The 16,714-nt window shown below is 47.2% G+C and overlaps 1 protein-coding gene across 2 annotated transcripts in view; it reads left to right on the forward strand.

The window, feature by feature from the left end:
• Zfat (zinc finger and AT-hook domain containing) overlaps positions 1–16,714 on the forward strand; it is a 184,462-nt gene that overhangs the window by 16,788 nt on the left and 150,960 nt on the right. The gene's annotated exons all lie outside the window — the stretch shown is intronic.

Below are 16,714 nucleotides of genomic sequence, written 5' to 3' on the forward strand. Positions count from 1 at the left end.
CAGGTGAAGACTAGAAGTGTTCTGCCCTCACCACAAAGGAAGTGTGGCGTTGTTCTGACTTCTTTGGTCCTGCTTATCATTTTAAATTGCTCACTTATTGATGTTTTTAGAGCTTACACTGTATTCGGGAAAACAGAGGCTAGGCAAATAAGCACACTATTTAATCTGCTATTTAATCTGTTATGGTCACACTACCAAGCCAGTAAGTATGGGAGAGGGGATTCTGGAAACATTGAAAGTGATTACAAAACCCTCTCTGTGAGAACAAGCCTGGGTCTGAGACTTCAAGAACGGGTCATAAATTCATGAAGTTTGATAGACAGAGAGCAGGTGCTGCCATTTCTCCTTCTCTATGGAGGGAAAGCTCTGAGCTGGAGTTAGTTACCCCTGCCAGAGTTCTCATTTGCCCACTGTGTCCTCATGTCCCAAAGCTGTGAGAGGGCTGAGCTGCCAGTCTTCCAGAGGCAGCACTCCTGGGATCCCTTAGGGTGACGCAGCTGCTCTGTAGCCTGAGGCGCGCGCACATCACCCAAGACTGTCTGGCCCTGCAAGACTCTAGCTTGTAGCTGAGTTGAGCATTTCTCTGTCCCACACGTGGCCGGGAGTCCTCAAAGTCAGGCCTCAGAGAGCAACACAGGCATGACAGTTGGAGTGGCTCATTTGTGTTCCCAGAGGGAGGTCTGCATCTTTCTCATTTCTAATTGTGCCTGGCAGAGAATGCGACACATATTGGGTGTTTATTAAAGAGAGAATTACGAGGCCTCTGAATCTAAGTTGGCCACAGAGTGCAGTTATTTAGAGAGTAGATCTATGACTTACTTCATATTTTGTCTTCAGGAAAAGGAGCTGAGTCATTTTGGTGAGCTGAGAATGGCTGAGTGGTGGCTTGGAAACTTCTTTCTCGACTTGCTGGTTTTTCCTTTTTAATTTAATTTAATTTAATTTTTATTAATTTATTCTTGTTACATCTCAATGGTTATCCCATCCCTTGTATCCTCCCATTCTTCCCTCCCTCCCATTTTCCCATTATTCCCCTCCCCTACAACTGTTCCTGAGGGGGATTACCTCCCCCTGTATATGCTCATAGGGTATCAAGTCTCTTCTTGGTAGCCTGCTGTCCTTCCTCTGAGTGCCATCAGGTCTCCCCCTCCAGGGGACATGGTCAAATGTGAGGCACCAGAGTATGTGAGAAAGTCATATCCCACTCTCCACTCAACTGTGGAGACTGTTCTGACCATTGGCTAGATCTGGGTAGGGGCTTAAAGTTTACCGCCTGTATTGTCCTTGGCTGGTTTTTCTTAAATTTAAAGTTCTCCTCTGTCATTGCAAAACACCTTAGCCGTATCCGACTATTAAAGGGTAGTTCTTTCTCCTGGGATTAGTTTTAAAACACTGGACATTTAATAAGTAAGAGCAGTCTCAGGCTTTTCTAATAAATAAAGCAGACATTGGCAATTGAATGAGAATTAGCATGTTTCCCACATCTACCTTGAGCTTCTGCCCCGGCTCTTATCTCTTTTGATTGTGACCTCTGGAGCCCTGAGCACACAGCTGGAACTTAAACCTGTGACAGTAATAAATGAACATGTCCCTCTGTCACCTGCCTTTCCCTGCAGAATGTGACCAGTGCTGTGCTAATTTCATAGCCTATATTTCCACCCACTCTTTGTCTCCATTTTCTAGGTGTACCAAGTTCCAAAGGTTTCTGGCTGGTAGAGGCTCTGTCCTAGCCTCCTGGGGGTCAGGGAGGGGAACAACTCTGCTGTGACTCTCCAATGTGCAGCAACAGACATTCCTGGTATCCTGGAAACCAGGATGTGCTGTAAGCGGAGAAGATTCTTGAGTTTGAGGAGTTGGTACAGAAAGGATGGTGTTTCTCATGACGTTTTGGGAGCGGACACTGTGGGTATGCTAAGTTCAATAAAGTATGTTATTGGAAACCACCGTGTGCGCTTCATTTTATTCTAATGTGGCTTCTAGAAAATTACAATCCCCTCCGTGTCTACCTCCTAGTTCACTTGCTATTGCTTGTGCCTGATCTGGAATGGGTGTGGTTCCTCCTTGTCTGTGGCATGCACCTCTGCCAGGTAGGGCCATCTTCAGAGCCAGTGCCCCTCACACTAGAGGAGCGAAGCATCTGTGGAGTGCACCCCGCTTGCCCTGTGGCCGTGTACTGGGAGTTTACTCAGTGATGGTCTAACTTTGAAGCTGCACAGCAACTCCCTTTCAGCTTACCCACAAAGCTTGCAAGTCCAGGTGTGTTGATTGCAAATGTTGACTGTGTGGAGGTGGGTTGAGTCAGCCAGAATTTCTCAGGGCTTGGCTTGGCTTGCTTGGATTCCTCTCCTAAGAAGCATCCTGTCTACAGACTGCATGTACAGGGAGGGACAAGAGCACTGCTGTGTGGCAGCCACAGTACCTGTGCCACCTGGGAGCAAACATCTCCCATCTTGAACATTAAGCCAAATGAAGAAACAACAGGGCCTGCATGGCCTGGCTGCCCCTCCTTCAGTGTCCTACCCTTCCTCCATGCTTTGCCAGGCTTCTGTGACACCTCTTCCTTGTCCTGCTGGGCTGAGGGTGCAGGGGGTAGATTATGTGAGCAGAACGTGGGTCCATATGGAGAGGCTGGGAATGCCTTCCAGAGCTGCATCTGCTTTCCTTCCCTCACGTGCATCCTGGTTCCTGACATGAGTCCTAGGAACCCCCATCTTTTCTTTCTTCCCTTCATTTCCTAGCCTCTTTTCTTCCCTGTTCCCCAGTTCCTTGAGAGTCATAGTCTCCATTTCTACTTGGTATCACCTGATGCTATTTAGTTCTAGTAGTTTCTGAGTTGCCTAAGCCCTTTGTTTCCCTAACTAAGTGTGTGTGTACATACATATATGTATTACATGTGTGATTGCCCATGAGTCTATGCATGCATCTTTGCTTGTATGTATGTGTGCATAGGTATGCATATACACATACATTTATGCTTTACACAGGTGGGTCTTAGAGGACTGATGATGCGTGTGGGGACCCAATCAGTAGTGTTAGCTAGCCAGCTAGACTTCAGGATCTAAAACTCAGTGTGCTCTCTCAGCTGCAGTGCCCCACCCCCTATATGACAGCTTCCTCTGTACCCTCCCCGCCAGCCAGCCTTGCAGGGTCATTGGGGGCATCTGTAGTTATCATTGCATCCAAGCTAAGCCTGCATATTTAGAGAGGGAAGGTGTCTTCAGACATGCTGCTCGCTGATGACGTGTGGTCTGTGGTGTCTGATGGGACACTGTTGCCAAAGGAAGATGAACAAAGGCAGAAAACCCAAGCTGGGCATTTGGGAGCACTGTGCTTGCTGTCTGTGGGCATTAGTCTTCGCTTCACAGGAACAGGCAACACGGAGATTCGTCTGCTTTTGCTTTGAGCATGGGGATAGTGGCAGAGACTGGAATGCTTCAGGGGCATCAGGTGAGTTATGCGTGACAGCCTTAACCATTTTCTGATGGATGGTGCTCTTGGTTTCTGTGTTGGGGCCTCAGGATCCCTTGTTCCCACAGATCTGCTGCGCTCAGGGGCTGTTCCTGTCTTTCTTGGCAGTTGTGGTAGTTACTCATGGAAAAGGCCTTCTCCCCGCAATATGATTAACCCGTTCAGTGTGAATATATGTCATTCCACAGGGCTCTCATGTTGAGAGTGCTTAAAAATAGCTTTATAATTTTCATGCCAACTATAACATGGAAGAAATGTGTATGCATTTATATGTATGCATAAAATTATAATGTAACTGTTGGCCCAGTCATAATTATAGCTGAGATTGCACATTCCTCATTTTATTTCATTAATTTGAATTCAGCAGAGAAGCACCTCTGGGATTTCTCTCTAGCATTTAATAAACATGTTAGCCTTGTGAGCTGTAGAGGTTGGCATGCACATCAGCGTTTTCTGCGATGCCTGGTAGTTCCACACATTAAAGGTGTGTGTTTGTTGAGACATCAAACGAGGACAGAGGTGGCAAGGTACCTTGCAGATTATCTGTGGGCAGGGGAGGCTGGCGACCTGGCTGTCACCTGCCCTTGCTTTGGCTTGGTTTTCATGGGCTTTGAAGATGGCTAGCCTAAGACTAGCTTCCACTTCCAAACATTTCCAACCAACAGCTTGAGCTATTCATCATTCAGATGAGAGAATGAGACCTGAAGTGACTTAGAGTCATATGTTTTATCTGCCATTGGAGAAGTGAGAGGCTCTGGCTCCTGTCTGTGCGATGCCCTTTCTGCTGTAGTGTCTCTTGGCTACAGCGCTGAGGTAGGTGTACTGTGTTCTTAGCATCCTGCTGTCCTCTACAGCTCTGCACAGAGGAGAAACAAGTTCACAAAGGCCAGATACCCATGCCCTGTTACACACGGCTATTTGGATCAAAGCTAGGGTCACATCTCTGCTGTTTAGAATCAGAATATTTATTCCTCCATCAGTTCTTTTAGTATGAGCTGTGTAAATTTTCTTAGACTAAAACATAACAGGTTGGTAGAGTGCATATCACACAGGTGAGCGGCTGAATGGATGTCATTAGCATTCATATGACCTGCTGAGTGACCTGTAGCAGGTCATGAATCCCATTCCCCCTACCCGCAGGCTTATTTTACACAGTGCATGGCTCAGCCACTGTCTGTCTTAGTCACTGTTCTAGTGCTATGAGGAGACATCATGTCCAAGCCAACTGTTAGGAAAGAAGCATTTAGTTGGGGCCTGTTTACAGTTAGAGAGGTTTAGTCTGTTGTCATTTTGGTGGCATATGAGCAGGCTCTGGAGCAATAGCAGAGAGAGAGAGAGAGACAGACAGACAGACAGACAGGCAGACAGGCAGGCAGGCAGAGACAGAGTCAGAGAGACAGAGACAGAGACAGAGAGAGAGACAGACGGACAGAGACACAGACATGGAGAGACAGAGACAGAGAGATAGAGAGACAGAAGGAAGATGAAGAAGAAGGAGGAGGAGAAGGAGGAGGACGGGGGAGGGGGAGGAAAGAGCACCTGGCCTGGCATGGGCCTTTGAAACCCTGCCCAGGTGACACACTTCAATTAGGCCACATCTTGTACTCCTTCTAAACCTTTCAAATAGTGTCACTCTCTGCTGAGTAAGCATTTACGTTTGTGAGCCTATGGCAGCCATTCTTACTCAGACCACTGTACTGCCCCTCACATCAGTGTCCACGACACCAGTGCGGAGCTTCCTGCTTGGCATCACTGTTGCTGTGCAGAATTGTGAGTTGTAGCCATGGGTAGCACCAGGTTTGAGAGTAACTTTCAGGCAGATTAAGAATAGGCCAGGCAGCTAGGCATCGTGATGCATGCCTGTAATCCCTGCACTTGGGAGGCAGAGGCAGGCAGATCTCTGTGAGGTGGAGGCCAGCCTGGTCTACAAAGTGAGTCCAGAACAGCTAAGGCTACACAAAAAAACCCTGCCTTGAAAAACCAAAGTGGGGCGTGGTGTGTGTGTGTGTGAGGGAAGATGAGGTCAGGCAGTGGGCGGTTATGAGGACAGTCTGTTAGAATTGAGTCTAGCCTGACTCACCTGCCAGGGCTGACCAGGTGCACCTGGGCTGCCAGGACAAGTCCGTTCAGGCTGTGGAAGAACAGCCAAACGGTGACTTTGGATTGAGTTCCTGCTGTGTGACCCAGTAATCCCTAACATAGCTTAGTCTTCTCATTGTCAAGTGGACGGACACAAATGCTTCTATTTGGTGAGGTAAATGAAAAGGCTAATTAAGTAGGGCTATAGGCAGACTGGTGTTTGGCAAAGTCAGTGTCCTAGCTGTGATTTTATTTTGTTGTACTGCCATGGATGGCCAGCAGAGGGTGGTGCTAGCACATATATTTACTGAAAGTTGTCTGCCTGAAATGGTGGTTCACTGTTGCCTGGTTTGGGGTGTGTCCCCAAGCTGGGTGGTGGGCGAGATTGGTAAATATATATGGTCTGGGTGAATTCACATCATGTTATTTCTTGTTTTCCAGATTATTGCTGCTTGAGTCTCTGTAGCAAATAGTGACACAGAAGGAACAACGTTCCTTTTCTAATCTACCGCCTCTTCTAAGTTGTAGTTGTTCATTTGCTTATGATGCTGCTTGGGTCGTGGGCACCAAGACTCACATTCCTCGATCGCAGCAACCACTATGGGTGTTCCATCAAACAACACGCTGACCCCACAGGTCGGCTGATGTGGCAGCCAACTTGGAAGGTGTTGGTGAAGCTTTGGCGTTCTATTGTTTATCTGGATGGGAGCTCCTTGGCAGCTCAGTAATAGCTGTTAGCTGCAGGAGTCTCTTCTGTAAGTGGGGATGGTGATGATGGTGATGTATGTGGTGATGCTGCTGCTGGTGTTAATATTGAGGGTCATGAGAGTGATGGTGATGCTGAAGATGAAGGGATGGTGATGATGATGACCACAACCACAATGACGATAGCGAGGGTGGTTATGATGACAGTAGTGATGATAATGGTGGTGGTAGTGACAGCTCCACTCCTTTGGCTACTTCCAAGGACAGTAGTAATGATCAAGTGTAGTCCCAGATGTGAAGAAATGTGTGGCTGTTCATCAGTGCTGGGGTAGCGTAGTTCTGCAGCTGGGCTGGCAGGGAAAGTTGAGATGCTACGCTGGGCTCGGGATCTTGATGTATTTTTCTTGTGGAAGGCAGGTGGACACTTGTAAAACACTGAACTCTCACAGGTCTTCTGCTTCCCCACGTCTCTACCCACCTGTGTCCCACACTCCCTTGGGTCTTCTCTTACCTGGACTCTCTCCTCACCTTACTTGGCCTACACATTACAGCACTCGAGGCTAGGCAGTCTACACCTATCACGCCCACAAAGGGTCTAGTTGCAATACCTGTGCTTTCTGTGTCAAAAGTGCATTTTCTCATTTACTCCTCATCTGAGTTGACTTTGCAACTGGTTAAACCAGTTTCCTGCTATTTTTCTTTTGGGTCCCGTTGTCAGGGTAGCCTGTCTATCTGAGAGGAAGGCAGGGAAAGGTCCTTACATATCTCCACCTAGCTCACTTCCACCAGAGAAACTTTCATAGTCTAGCTCTGAGACTTGGTTTGCCACTGTGTCCAGAGCTGCCTTGGCCTGGTTGTCTTCCTCAGTCTGGGGATTGGTGTCTCTCTCCCCCAAGACACACACCCTATTGTTTTGTGTCATTATCTAATTCTTTTTGACAGCACCTCAAGTGCTGTGTGTGTATATATATATATATATGTGTGTGTGTGTGTGTGTGTGTGTGTGTGCGCGCGCGCGCGTGTGCATGAATGTTTGTGTGTGTACATATGTGTGTGTTAGTTTATGTATGTATGTATGTATGAATGTTTCTATATGTGTGTGCATGTGTGTGTGTTTGTGTATGTATGTAGGTAGGTATGTCTGTGTGTCTGTGTTTACATATGTTTGTTCTTGTGCACTTGCCTGTGCGAGTGCAAATGGAGGTTAGAGGTTACCATTAGGATGCATTTTTGATTGCTTTTCTACTTCATATTTTGAGACAGGGTCTGCTACTGAATTTGGAGCTTGCTATTTTGAGTAGACTGGCTGACTGCTGAACCCCTGGGATCCATCTGTCTCTAGCCCCCAGATACAGGAGTGCAGTACCACCTGGCTTTTTACATGGGTGCTAGGGACCCGAACTCAGGCCACCCATAGGCAACACTGAGCTGTTTCCTCAGCACTCAAGTGATTTTTTTCAATTTAATCTTTATTTATTTATTTATTTTAGAACCATGAAAACTCAAGTAAGACTCTAGTGTACAAAATACCCCATTAATTAGCTCCCTCTCCAGGGCCTGTCCCTGGAGCTGGCTGTCAGGAGCTGTGTGGATGGCAGAATCTGACTACCCACTTCTCTCGCTCTCTCAGCAAGCTACATTTCTGCTTCTGGTTCCTTGCGTCCCTGTAAGGTAGCAGCTATCTCCCAGCTTTCACCAACGTGTGAAAGCTTTGATGAAAATCTGCAGCCCTTGCACTGCATTGTCTTCTGTTCCTGGCCAGTCTCATTTAGCTCTTTCCAGGGGTTCCCTAGTCCACATCCAACACTTGGGCCCCCACTACCTAGGCCTAGGGTGCAGACGGTGGCAGGTTTCCTGTGTTGCCTGCTGAGTCTGGCCTCCTGGACAACCCCATTCCTGACCCTTCCTTGCTGGCCATTTATCCATGGTGGTCTGTGAGGGGCTGGCTGCCTGCATGGAGGTGCCTGCCAGCTGCAAGGGTCAGGGTCTCGGTTCTGTCTCTTGGCTGCTGCTGCCTTTTGAGATCCTGCTGAGTTGTATCTGAACCTCCTGGGCCCTATGGATCCCCTGCCCCTGACAGGCCACTTCCGTGTCCGTGGGTGCTCTCACCTTCTCCAGACACGGTTGCTCTTATGTAGATGTTTGTGTGGATAGAACTCATTTTCTGTGTCCTGATTTTTAAATTTATCCTTGGAGCTGAGCATATCACCTTAGAACTCCACAGTCTATAGTCCATCTTCTTCGAATAGTCACACTTGCTTGTCTGTGACACAGGATAATGTCTTCATGTCTGGCTTAGTTGCACTCCTCTGTACAGCTTGTCCAGGTTGTACATGGCACAATGGTGCCGTGTTTAAGGAAGATAGCTCTTTCCACACAGTAGATTTCATTTTGTATTATGAAAGGCATACACATGGTAGAAATGCAACTTGTTACAATAATATTCACTGGCTGGAGATATGGCTCAGAGGTTAAGAGCACTGGCTATTTTTTCAAAGGTCCTGAGTTCAATTCTCAGCAACCACATGGTAGCTCACAACCATCTATAATAAGTTCTGTGCCCTCTTCTGGCATGTAGGTATACATGCAGACACAACATTGTATACATAATAAATAAGTCTTAAAAAATGAACAAACAAAAAACCCCAATAATCTTCACATATTATGATTTTTCTGATGAGGTACTAATGTCTTAAAAAATTGTAGGGGTACCTTTTGGGCTGGCAGCATCTTGGCCAGATAGTCTGATAGGAGTGTGATAATACCTGCTGCTGTTTTATTTGGATGTCTCTGTTCTTGTCTTGCAGGAGTAACTTGCAGAGCAGTGGGTGGGGTGGGAGTGGGAAGTGAGGTTGTACGGGGGAGGAAGGAGCAGCACGCAGGCTTTCCTGAGCTTATAGCCAGCCTACTCAGTGCTCAGTGTGTGCCGTGCCTGCGCTGCCATCACTGAGCCATGAGAACAGTATGAAAAGTCATTGATTCAAGCAGTTCCCAGCACTAAGAGGCATTTTTCAATGGGTGTGGTAAGAAGCTGGTGTATCTTAGTCTACTTACCTGTGTTTTTGTCCTTTTAGTGACGTGAAAATTGTTAATGCTTCTTTAAAAAATGTTGTCCTCTGGTGGAGAACTAAAGAGGAAGATTGCTTTGAAAACTAAGTATTCTTAGTGTGAGCCTTGTGTAGCACTGGCTGTTGGTGGAGCTTAATGAATTTAAGCTTCCTCCTGTCTACTTCATCCTTTTAAAAATTTAATTCCAGCAAGTTTTAATAAGTGTGACGGTGATAATGGTAGAGATAATAATGGTGACAGTGGTGGTAATGAAAGTGGTGAAGTGGGGGCTGGAGGGATGGCTCAGAGGTTAAAAGTACTGGATGTTCTTGCAAAGGTCTTGAGTTTAAGTCCCAGCAACCACATGTTGGCTCATAACCATCTATAATGAGATATAGTGCCCTCTTCTGGCATGCAGGCACACATGCAGGCAGAATAACTGTATAAATAATAAATAAATAGATTTTTTTTTTTTAAAAAAGTGGTAAAGTGATGTGAAGACAGTGCTGCTAACAGCAATGGTGATGCTAAGTGACCACGGTGTTGATGGTAGTGGTAGTTATGATGATATAATGGTCATGGTGATGGTGATGATGTTTGTGATGCTAGTGACATTGATGACCATGATGATGGTGACAGTGATGATGACAGTGCTCATGGAATATATATAAGGGTGGTTAAAGGTCCTTTAGAGTAAATGGGATGAAGGGAAACATTCTAAAATGCTCCATTTACTCATCCATAGTAAATGGAATAAAGGAAGTGTGGGGACTGGAGAAATAGGCCAGTGGTATTGAGAACTTGCTGCTCTTCCAGAGGGCTTATATTTCATCCTCAGGACCCACATGGTGGCTCAAAAACATCTGTAACTCCAGTTCCATGGGTTCTGATGCCCTTCCTGACCTACAAGAGTACTGTATGCAGGTAGTATGCATACGTATATGCATATAGGCAAAACACACACATAAAAGAAAACAGAAAGAAGTATTTTATGGGACCGATGCACTGCCTGCTGCACCAGGGAGGCAGGTGGCAGAGTGTGTTATATTGCATATAGCTGCACAACATGAGACTTTATTCATTATGTTGGATGTGACAGCAGCCTGGCTTTATGTTGTTAAAATATTTCCAGTCCTATTTGGAAGCTGCTAGCGCCTATGAATTTAATAACTTAAAGACAAGTGAAGAACAGGAAAACAAAGATGTAAGGACGTCTTGCCATCTCTTCTCCTAAGACAGACAATTCAATAGGGACTTGGCTTTGGCTCTTTAACTCTCTTGCAATTAATACATCCAAATGAAAGACAGTTGGAGAGCAGAGAGGGTGAGTTATGCTAATCAAGGTGCAGAAGTAAGAGATGTTTAAAGTATAATCTTCATATGGGGTAATTTAATAACCCAGCAATGTAGTATCTTGTGGTTATTGATAAATGCTTAAGCGTTTTACAGTCATTAGTTCATCTAAGCGATTTGGGTTCTTAATGGATCTCAATTGGCATTATTACTAAGAGGAAGATGCTGGAACAGTGAGACTAGCTCATGAGTGGAGGTGTGGGCTATGCAGTTAGGAATTCAGAATCTGAGTGTCTGCACCAACTCTCATAGATGGGCGTATAGCTTGGACTGAACCTTGGCTGTGCCTCTGTGAGCTGTGTTCCTCCCCCCATCCCCCTAAAGCTCCACAGTTTGCTTGAAATTAGATGGATTGTGTCACTTCCTTCTGGCCTCCATTGTCTGGTGAGAAATGTGCTGTTTCCTGAATGATTTTTCTGATAGGAAGTAGTTTTTCCCCCTTGCTCTTCTCGTGTATTTTTTTGTTTTTAGCTCTCAAAAGTTTGTTTATATTTCTTGGAATAAGTTTATTTGATTATCTTGTTTGGGATTTGCTCAGCTTGTTTATTTTTCTAAGATCTTAGAAGTTTTCAGGTGTCATTTCTTAGTACATTTATCCAGTTTCAGCATCTTTTTCTCGTCCCAGGGCTCTGATGACACAGAGTTAGCTCTTTTGCTGTGGCTCCTGGGTCCCTGCGCTCTGTTTATTGCCTTTTCTTGGCCATGAAAGTGTCCAGCTACTCTACTCTGGTCAGCATCACCAACTTTCCTGTTCTTCTCTTTTGACGCTGGGCTGAGTGGGGGAGTCCAGTCTCCCAGCGGGCTTAGTGATGGAGTCTAGGTTCCCAACGGCCTGGGTGGTGGAATCCAGGTTTCCAATTCACTAAGTGATGGAGTCCAGGCTCCCACTGGGCTGGGTGGTAGAGTCCAGGCTCCCACTGGGCTGGGTGGTAGAGTCCAGGCTGCCACTGGGCTGGGTGGTGGACTCCAGGCTCTACACTACCTCCATTGACTCTGGGGTGAATTGGTGAAATCTAGGCCCATACTGACTCGGTTAGTATTGGATTGGACAGTGGGGTCTAGGCTCTATAGTACCTCTGCTGCTGTATCAAGGCCACTCAGGGCCAGGAGGACTGATGGGTCTTGGTGCTTCTCCCATGTGGCCTTCTGTAGACTTTAGTGGAGAGCTGCATATACATTATGGCTGGATACTTGTGAGAGAGTTCTGGTTCCCCCTCAACCCTTGAATGTGGAATGGGGCCAGGGCCAGTGTTTACTGAGTTGTTTGGTTGTGGTGGGGTGTAGAGTGCTGCTTTTGCTTGCTAGTTCTCGCATGTCTTTTGGGTTGAAAACAAGTCTTGCTAGAGTTTCCAGATCCGTGGACTCTTTAGTTGCAGGGTGGCTGCTGGAGGCAGGATGAAGCCTAAAACATGTCACTGCTGCACTGTTCTCTAGGTCCCATGGTTGTGAGCTCAAGTTTCAGTTGCCTTGTGTTTGTCTTGTCAGCAGAGCCAGAGCTTTTAGCTGGTCTTAGCGAGAAGAAAGAGTTTATTTACCTCATTTCTGGGATCTTTTCCCTCAGTGTTTGGAATGGTAGGTGTGCACTGGGCTGCCTTTGGCTGAGGGTGTATGTCTGTGCAGGATGCTCTGGCCAGCCCACTTCATGTGTTCTGACCCCAGCTGCTGCATCTTCTCAGTGGTCCTTGGTCCACTCGTCTGCCATGCCTTGCTTTGCTGCCAGTATGCCTGAAGTTTTTTTCATTTCAGTCAATTTCATGTTGATGAAATCAATTTCAGGAGGGTTTGGAGTCCAGGGTGTTGAGAAGGCACCAGCAGCTGTCTCCCTCTCATCATGGTCTGGGTTGTCAGAGTCCAGCCTCATTAGGCTCATAGGCTCTAGCTGAGGTGGCAGTCAGCCTTGTAGTGCCCTGCAGGAGAGTGTAGGATGGAGAACTTGGCCCTGTACTGTGTGTTGCCCCAGGCGCATCTGTGTCTCCGCCTCCTTCCTAGAGTGTTGACTCCTGGTCTGCTCAGGCTTCACACTTTGCTTAGATGAAACAGACCTCAGAGTATTCTAGTCCACCTCCCTTCAGCCTTTTGTTTGTTTGCTTGTTTTGTTTTTTTCAAGACAGGGTTTCTCTGTTTAACAGCCTTGGAGTTTGCTTGGAAGACTAGGCTGGCCTTGAACTCACAGAGATCCACCTGCCTCTGCCTCCCTAGTGCTGGGATTATAGGCAAATGCCACTTACCCCCACCCCTCCAGCCCTTCAGTGTTGAGTTAGAAAGTTTAAGTACTGCCCATAGATGCATAGGCAGTCAGAGGGAACCCAGGAATCCTGACAGCCAGTCCCGAGAAGCTTCACAGGATAGTCTAGACAGTCCCATGTCACTAAGGATATGCCTGTAAGAGTGTTAGGAGATTTCATCTGGGGCTCCTGACCCTACCGTCCATGTCAGTGTGTCTGCTTTCCTCCCCATTCTATGTCAGGAGTTGGAGTGAGCACAGAGGTCCCTGAAAGGATGGGAAAGCTCTTAATGATGGGAAAAGGGTCCTGCCTGCGTCTCTGATGTCCAGCAGGTCTGAAGGACATATGCCAGGGCACTCGGTGATTCCATTGCCTCTAATTCTGTTTGTCGCTGTTTCACAGCGAGCGTGAACTCATTGTTACTTGTATAGTAAATGCCCTCATCACGAGAGGGGCTAGCATAAGGGTTGCAACCGCAGATACCAGAACTCTGTTTTGTTCTAGCCATGCTAGATGGACTTACCAGGAACGACAGCACAAGGTGTTAGATGGTGTGCCAGGTGCCAGAATATTCTTCACACTGACTAAAACCTGTGACTTCAGACCACAGCTCCATTTACACTCAGTCATCCCTTGGGGCCCCAGACTGACAGTCTAGTTCATGGTCCCCTTTTGGTACGGCTGGGGCAGAGCCTTGTTCATTTTAGCGTCTCTAGTCCAGGTAGGTAAGAGGTCCACAGAGGGCCTGGCGGCCCTTTAACTTAGAGTTTAAAAAGAGGACTTGCTTATGCCAGCATCTTAGGGCTTGCCTCTGTAACACCGCAGAGTAGCTGCCACCAGCCAGCAGATTATCCAGGGGAGTGCAAGCTTGTACTCCAAACTGCTATGGGTCTCTCTTGAGTTCTTTTGTTAAAGACGAGAGCATAGTAATTGGACTCCAAAATGCATCCAAATTATCACATCTTCATCAGAGCTAGCTGACAACATAATTATGACTATATTTCAGGATATAAGATACACTTTTTTCTATCTGGCCACTGTGGAAATAAAAGTGATTCTCCTCTTGCTATTTTGGTGTGTTAATAATCCTTAACATTTGAGGGGTACAGTGCCCCCCTTTTATATGCCTTGGCATTTTGCTCTCCATGCATGACTTTAAAAACATCTCCAAGAAGTGCCCTGCTCCCTTCTATGTCAGAGGCCTGTGTTCAAGAGGGTATGCCCTGCGCTTTGTCTTGGGTGTCTGGGGCAGGCAGTTATTGAAGACATAATTCCATTGTTAGTAACACAGCAGAGGCCCTCACCTGGCTGCCCTCTGTTGTTCATTTCCAGTCGCTGGCACTGTTCTGCCTGGCGTCTTTCTTCTCTGCAGCCCTGCATCTCAGGCTCTCATGTCCCCTCTCTGTTCCTGGCCTTCTCTATCATGCTGGATTCCTCCCATCCCCATTTTCTCTATATCTCATGCAGCTCAGGCTGTTGCTGTTTTCTGGTACAGTAGGTAAACAAATACCTCCATTTGTGAGTGCAGGCTGCTCAGGAGGGCAGGACTTCAGGGAGTTGGTATAGTTTATGAGTGAGGGACTAGGGACTAGCGCTGAGAGCAAAGCCATCACTGCTGGACTTTTCAACCACGCTGGTTTCTGCCCTACTCTGCTCTCTTAATACCTCAATATCTGGGAGTTCCCTTCTCTTTTCGTGTCTTCTAGGGTCTGTCTCTTGCTGCCCTGTGGCTCTGACTTCCAGCAGTCCCTACTGAGCCACTTCTGCCCCTGGCGGCCTTTCCTGGTCCACTTTTCCTCGCTGAACCCTGTCTCATGGTCACCCTGCTTGGCTGATCACACATTTGTGTGAGCAGCCCTGGGTCTCAGTGCTTGTTTTTGTCCTCACTCAAAACTGAAGGCGTAGTGCCTTGCCCAAGAGCTGAACATGCAGTGGGTACCTAGGAAGCACATGCTAATGAATAGCAGATGGCCGAGGTAGGTACCACTTGGGGTACCCAGGCCCTCTGCTGTGCTGCCATACAAAAAGTCTTTATATTTATTTATTCTCCACATGCTGTTTACTATGCCATTCAATTGAGCAAGGCCTTGTAATAACTCTGCAGTTCCCAGACAATCTCCCTTGCTAAATGTCACAAGGTTCTCCGTCTCCTGAGAAATCTGTGAAATGATGTTAGAACATTAGACTGGTGGAGGCTGGCCAGGAAGTTACATCATGGCAAACGTAAGCAACGGTGGCTCTGTGTTTCTGTGTCATGGTGGCATGAAGGTCACCTCTTGACAGGCCTGGGCCTAGATTCATCTTTGTATGCCTAGATTGGATCAGGGCTTACCAATAGCCCGTGTTTAAGTTTGTTGCAGACGTGACTGGCTTTAGTCCTGGAGGTATCCTGAATATTTTAACTGTAACTTGGTAGAGCTCAGTTCACGGTTTCTAGCCATACATATATCCATGTCAAAACCAGGTGTTAGGGTCTGGTGGTGAATACTGTCCATTTGATAGGGCCTAGGCTCACCTAGATCACACCTCTGAAGAATAATCTACCGTCTGTTAGTCTAGTGTGAAGCCCCATTCTAACTGTGAGAGACTCCATTCCCTGGGCCAGAGTCCAAACGCGAACTAAGCGTTCAACCTTCTCTGCTTTCTGCTTCCTGCTTGGCAGTGTGACCAGCTGCCTTGAGCCCCTGCCACGCTGTGCTCTTCTCCATAGTGGACTGTGAGACTAGGTAAAGCCTTCCTTCACCAGGTTGCTTTTGTTGGGTGTTTTATTACAGCCACAGGAGTAACCAAGCTACAGGGCATCTGGCCTCTGGGCAAGTTTCCTCTCTAACCTGTTTCTTTCTGCTGTGGGCTGGGGATCATCAGCCACTTTATATCTAAACCATGTTGATGGACAATCAACAAGAAGCATGATGAGAAAGAATAGAAAGCGTTCTTTCTATGCAGAATGTGTTCCTTAGGAATTAAGCCTTTCCTGGAAGAGATGATGTATTTGCTGATAGGTCTCATGAGAATGTTTTATTGACAAGGCAGTGTTCTGCTACGTTAAGTTTCTGTTTCATATATTTGCTAGGAACTGATCTCTGAGGCAATTGCCTCCCTTGCCAGTTCATGGTGAGACCCCCTGCTGTGAATCCAGGGAGGGTCTCCTACCAGTGAGTTCCTGCACCTGGCTGGCTTTGGTCTTCTTTCTAGCAGAGCTGCGCGCCTGGTCACCTTGGTTCCCATATTCTCTTTCTTGCTGCAAAGAGGAGAAAAATGGTACGGGAAGGTGGGGGATCAGTGAGGTTTTCATTGTCAGAAGGGAGATGCGGACATGTCTGCCGGCCAGGTGGAGAGCTCCAGCAGGGAGGGAGGAATGGATGAGCTGCGGACAGAAGCAGTGGTGACTGCAGCAGTGTTGCCCGGTGGGGGAAAGATGTGCTGTGGCTGCTTTCCTGATGAAGCCAAAAGGGATGCATTGTCTTTGGGTAACTAGAGGTAATAATGCAGCCGTTTGTGGCAGGCTGCCTTGTACTACCTAGAGCCCAGGGTTCTGTGTGCTGTCTGTGAGGCCGACTGCTGCCCCCTTGCCCACACTGAGTGCCATCGCTTGTGCTGCTTATGACACCAACACCAGCAGGAGTGCATGTGGCATGGGTGAGGAGACGAGCAGGCCTAGCAGGGCTCTGTGGAGAAGGAGCTGCTTCTGGCTGCAAAATGGGCGGAAAGGTAAACTGAGAGAGACTTGTGACACCCACCTAACAGGTACCAGGACCTAGAGGTCTGTGGCATTGGTGGGTGTGCACCTAGCTGTGACAGCTGACATGTGAGTCCCTCGGGGAGCTGGGCAGAGT

The sequence above is a fragment of the Acomys russatus genome, chromosome 17 (genome assembly GCF_903995435.1).
Source record: "Acomys russatus chromosome 17, mAcoRus1.1, whole genome shotgun sequence".
Lineage (NCBI taxonomy): Eukaryota > Metazoa > Chordata > Mammalia > Rodentia > Muridae > Acomys > Acomys russatus.